Raw genomic sequence first — 6000 nt, 5'->3', positions numbered from 1 at the left:
TGTAATCACAGCTACTAGGGAGGCTGAGACAGGAGAATCACTTGAACCCGGGACGGGGAGGTTGCAGTGAGCCGAGATCAGGCACTCCAGCCTGGGTAACAGAGAGAGACTCTGTGTCAGAAAAGAAAAAAAAAGGAAGAAAGAAAAGGGAGAAGAAGAGAAGAAGGAAGAGAGATTTGCCTACCAAGTATTAAGAACTAGAATAACTCTTGAGTATAATTTAAGCACAGGGTAAATAAATAGACCAATAAAACAGGATATAGAGTTTAGAAACAGACCCACATACATACAAAAACTTGTTATATACTGGAGGAAGCATTATTAATCAGTGAGGAAAGGGGAAACTATTCAAATAACCTGCTTAAAGAGATATGAAAAAAATAGATTCTTATCTTTATCCCTGGGATTTACACTCAGCTACAAGCCACAGGAAAGTGGCCTAATGAAACATGGATTAATTTTCTCTCAAAAAGAAACCCAAAAATGAACAAAAGAAGAAAACTATGCGGATTAAAAGAACCCAGAGGCAGAATTCCATTAATGTTTCATATTCCTTCTGCCTGTCCATTTACAATCTTTAGATTGCAGTTTCTGTCTTCAAGTTCATCCCGGTGGGTGGGGAGAGGTCCCCAAACACCTGTGGGACTGTGGCCCCAGCCAGTGTCCATGTTCTTGACACCGTCGAGAGAATGAATTCAAGGACAAGCAGGAAAATAGTGAAAGTACAGAGATTTATTGCAAAGCAAACAGTACATACTCAAGAAAGGGGAGTGCGGGTGTACTCAAGAGAGTCATACAGTGGGGTTTGGGGTTTCTACCTTTATGGAGTTTCTTTAACCAGGGGGTGGAATATACATGAAAATTCCTGGAAAAAGGTGAAGATTTATCAGAATTGTGGTGCCACCCATTTTTACACCAAATATGGGTGTTCCTGAAACTGTCATGGCGCGGGTGGGAGTGTGATGTGTATGTTAATGACGGCATAATGAGGTCCTAGATGAAACCTAGGTCAAATCCAGCACCGCGTTATGTCCAGTTGGTCTTAGCCAGCTTGGTCCAAAACTTTGGTTTTCAGAGTCCTATCAGTCTCTAGCTTCTGCAGCTATTTCAATTTTTCTTTTGCTAGTCATATGAAACTGCTGCCTGGAATTTTCTATTCTCCTGTGACCACCTTGTGTTATTCCTGTGTCAAAGCTTGTGACTTCATTGTGGCAAAAGGGTGATTCATCTCTAGCCTATGTCCATTTTTCAGAAAAGAAGGAGTAGAAGGACGGAGGAAGGTAGATGGAAATGCACTCATATCAAGAAAGCCATATTTTCACAGAAATCCCTAGCAGTCGTCTTCTCTTATGCTTCAATGGGCAGAACCATGTCACATAACCTTTTCTGACTACAAGGAAGTCCAGAAAGAGAAGTACACTGCTTGCCGGGCGCGGTGGCTCACGCCTGTAATCCCAGCACTTTGGGAGGCCGAGGCGGGCGGATCACAAGGTCAGGAGATCGAGACCAGCCTGACCAACATGGTGAAACCCCGTCTCTACTAAAAATACAAAAAATTAGCCGGGCGCGGTTGTGGGCGCCTGTAGTCCCAGCTACTCGGGAGGCTGAGGCAGGAGAATGGCGTGAACCCGGGAGGCGGAGCTTGCAGTGAGCCGAGATCGCGCCACTGCACTCCAGCCTGGGCGACAGAGCGAGACTCCGTCTCAAAAAAAAAAAAAAAAAAAAAAAAAAAAGAGAAGTACACTGCTGACCTGAACAGGAATAACCTGGGGTGCTCTAAGTAAGGAAGAAGAGTAGTCTGCTATACTACCTCACATTACACACAAAACATAGACTACAAATCTAAAGACAAAAAACTTAAAAAATATAATATAAGGTAATATTTTCATGACATCAGAGCAGGGAATTTTTCTTAAACAGGCAGAAAGTGCAGCTCACAAAGTAATAGATTGATAAGTTTGACTACGTTAAAATTTGAAAGCTCTGTATGTCAAAAGATACTATAAACAAGGTTGAAAGATAAGCCACAGCCTGGGAGATGATATTTGCAATGCACATAAACCATGGGTGATTAATATGCAGGCTACATTAGAAACTTGTATAAAATAATTTTTCAAAGTAAAACAACCTGATAGAAAAGTGGGTCAAGGCAAAACAGAACAAAACATGAGCAGCAAAACAGACACTCCAATAGGCAATAAACACATAAAAAGATGTTCAACCTTACTGGTATTCAAATTTAAACACCCACGATACAACATTTCACACCCTTCTGAATGGCGAAAGTTTTAAAGTCTGGTTATAACGGATATTGGTGAGGAGATTGAGAAATAGAAACTCCCACATACTGCAGGTGGGAGTATAAATTGGTACAACCATTTTGGAAAGAATTTGTTCCTTGTATATTCAAAGCAGCATATACCCTATGACTCAAAAACTCTACTTCTGGATTATCAACCCTAGGGAATTGTTTTCACATGGGCAATGGAGACATATATAAGAAAAAATATGTTGTATTGTTTGTAATAGCTAAAAAGTAGGAACAACCTAACTGTTCCTCAGCAGATATATATGTGTGTATGTGGGTGGGTGTGTGTTGGGGGGGATGTATTTAAGTGGTTTATCATACAACAGACTACCAGAGAGCAGTTCAAATGGCCTAACCAGATTTAGATGTATCAGTATGGATAAATCTCACATTCCTATTGATGAGTGAAAAAGGCACATTGTAAGAGTTTCACAAAGCATGATACTATTCAGGAAAAATACAATGTTAAATACACAAAGAATACAGATTATTATAGGTACACATGTGTGTAAAAAAACAAAAACAAAAACATGCATCCATGTCATCTTCCATATGGTGGGAAGGAAGGAAGGAAGACGGAGTATGCTCTGTATGGAACCTAAAATGTATCTGTGTCATTTTATTTAAGTGAGCTACAAAACTGTCACCAAGGGTCTCTCACTGGAAAATCTGGAACAACTGGGCATCAAAATTTAAAAGGGGGGAGGGGCCAAGATGGCCAAGTAGAAACAACTCTGGTCTGTTTCTCCTACCAAGACAAATGCAAAAGACAAGTGATTTCTGTCAACTAAGGGACACAGATGTTCTCATTGGGACTGGATAGATGGTGGGCGTGACCCACAGAGAGGGAGGAACAGCAGGGTGGGGCAACAATTCATCCAGGAGCAAAGGGACCACCCTCCCCCAGCCAAGGGAGGTGGTGAGGGACTGTGCTACCTGCCTGGGATTCTACACTTTTCCCAGGGATTTTTGCAATCTGTGGATCAGAAGATTCCTTTGTGTGCCAACACCACCAAGGCCTTGGGTCCCAAGCACAAAACTGGGCATACCCACGACAGGGGCACTGGTTAGCAGCCACTGGGGCAGGCACTGAGCTGCAGGATTTTTACATACTCTGGTGGCTCCCGGAACTCCAGGGTGGCAGGAGAACCATCCAATCCCATGGAAAGGGGGCTGAAGCCAGGGAGGCAAGCAGTCTCACTCAGCAGGTCCCACTCCCACGGAACCTCACAAGCTAAGACCTACTGACTTGGAATCCTCGCAGGCCAGCACAACAACCTGGAGTCTGCCTAAGATGACCAAGTTCCCAGGGGTAGGGGTGATCACCATTACTGCAGCTCTAGTCAGTGATTTTCCCTGGCCATTGCTAGGGAGGTTGGGCAGTTTGGATGAGCAGTATTCTCCACAGTGCAGCACAGCAGCTGTGGCAGATCGTGGCCAGATTGCTTCTTTAGGTGGGACCCAGATCCATCCCTCCTAACTGGCCAGGGTCTCCCTGCAAGATTCCAGCAACTCTAGCCAGGGGCATACAGACAGAACTCTCATCTCCCTGGGACAGAGCATCTGGGAGGAGGGGCGGCCATGGTCTTAGGTTCAGTGGACTTAATCTTTCCTGCCTGCTGGCTCTGAAGAGTCCAGGCAATCCAGATGATGGGGATTCCCCCAGCACAGTGCACGAGTTCTGCTAAGGTGCAGCCAGACTGCTTCCTTAAGCGGGACCCTGATCCCATGCCTCCTGACTGGGTGAGACCTCCCAACAGGGGTGGCCAGACACCTCATACAGTAGAGTTCTGACTGGCATCAGGTCAGTACCTCTCTGGGACAAACTTCTGGAGGAGGGAGCAGGCAGCAATCTTTGCTGTTCTGCAGCCTCCACTGGGGATACCAAGGCAAACAGGGTCTGGAGTGAACCCCCAGCAAACTGCTGCAGACCTGAAGAAGAGAGGCCTGACTGTTGGAAGAAAAAATAAATAAAAAGCAACAACACCAACATTCAACAAAAAAGGCCCTAAAAAAACCCCATCCAAAGGTAAACAGCCTCAAAGAGAAAAGGCAGACAAATTCACAAAGATGAGGAAAAACCAATGAAAAATGCTGAAAATTCCAAAAGCCAGAATGCCTCTTTTCCTCCAAATGATTGCAAAACCTTTCCATCAAGGGCACAGAACTGGGCTGAAGCTGAATGGATTAACTGACAGAAGTAGGCTTCAGAAAGTGGGTAATAATGAACTTCACTGAGCTAAAGGATTATGTTCTAACCCAATGCAAAGAAGCTAAGAACCATGACAAAACTGTACAGGAGCTGTTAACTAGAATAACCAGTTTAGAAAGGGACATAAATGACCTGATGGAGCTTAAAAATACAGCATGAGAACTTCATGATGCAAACACAAGTATCAACAGCCAAATCAATCAAATGGAAGAAAGAATATCAGAGCTTGAAGACTATCTTGCTGAAATGAGGCAGGCAGACAAGATTAGAGAAAAAAGATTGAGAAATGAACAAAACCTCCAAGAACTATGAGACTATGTATAAAGACCAAACCTACAGCTGATTGGAGTACCTGAAAGAGATGGGGAGAATGGAACCAAGTTGGAAAACACACTTCAGGAAATCATCCAGGAGAACTTCCCCAACCTAGCAAGACAGGCCAACATTCAAATTTAGGAAATCCAGAGAGTCCCAGGTAGATACTCTATGAGAAGATCAACCCCAAGACACATAATCGTCAGATTCTCCAAGGTCAAAATGAAGCAAAAATGTTAAGGGCAGCCAAAGAGAAAGGCCAGGTCACCTACCAAGGGAAGCCCATTAGACTAACGGTGGACCTCTCAGCGGAAACCCTACAAGCCAGAAGAGATTGGGGGCCAGTATTCAACATTCTTAAAGAAAAGAATTTCCAACATAGAATTTCATATCCAGCCAAACTAAGCTTCATAAGCAAAGGAGAAATAAAATCCTTTTCAGACAAGCAAATGCTGAGAGATTTCGTCACCAGGGCTGCCTTGCAAGAGCTCCTGAAGGAAGCACTAACCACTAAACAGGGAAAGGAAAAACCATTACCAGCCACTACAAAAACACACTGAAGTACTCAGACCAACAACACTATGAAGCAACTACGTTAACAAGTTTGCAAAATAAACCAAGCAGCATCATGATGACAGGATCAAATTCACACATAACAATATTAACATTAAATGTAAATAGGCTAAATGCCGCAATTAAAAGACACAGAATGGCAAGCTGGATAAAAAGACAAGACCATCAGTGTGCTGTGTTCAAGAGACACATCTCAAGTACAGAGACACACATAAGCTCAAAATAAAGGGATGGAGAAAAATTTACCAAGCAAATGGAAAGCAGAAAAATGCAGGGGTTGCAATCCTAGTTTTTGACAAAATAGATTTCAAGCCAACAAAGTTAAAAAAAGACAAGGACATTACATAATGGTAAAGGGTTCAATTCAATAAGAGCTAACTATCCTAAATATATATGCACCCAATACAGGAGCACCCAGATTCATGAAACAAGTTCTTAAAGACCTACAAAGAGACTTAGGCCCTGACACAATAATAGTGGGAAACATTAATACCCCACTGTCAGTATTAGACAGATCATCGAGACAGAAAATTAACAAAGATATTCAGGACTTAAACTCAGCTCTGGACCAAGTGGACCTGATAGAATCCAC

At 43.1% G+C, this 6000-nt stretch overlaps 1 long non-coding RNA gene across 1 annotated transcript; it reads right to left on the bottom strand.

Moving 5' to 3' along the window:
• Positions 1 to 714: 714 nt before the first annotated feature.
• LOC144334381 (uncharacterized) lies at positions 715 to 4264 on the bottom strand. Its single transcript, XR_013404168.1, has 2 exons — positions 1743 to 4264; positions 715 to 1419 (listed from the first exon to the last, which is right to left on the bottom strand). It is a non-coding gene; the product is annotated as an uncharacterized LOC144334381 (long non-coding RNA).
• Positions 4265 to 6000: the final 1736 nt, after the last annotated feature.

Source organism: Macaca mulatta, chromosome 14 (assembly GCF_049350105.2).
Source record: "Macaca mulatta isolate MMU2019108-1 chromosome 14, T2T-MMU8v2.0, whole genome shotgun sequence".
Taxonomy (NCBI): domain Eukaryota; kingdom Metazoa; phylum Chordata; class Mammalia; order Primates; family Cercopithecidae; genus Macaca; species Macaca mulatta.
Note: the sequence above shows the minus strand (reverse complement) of the source record. Positions and strands in the feature narration are given on the sequence as shown.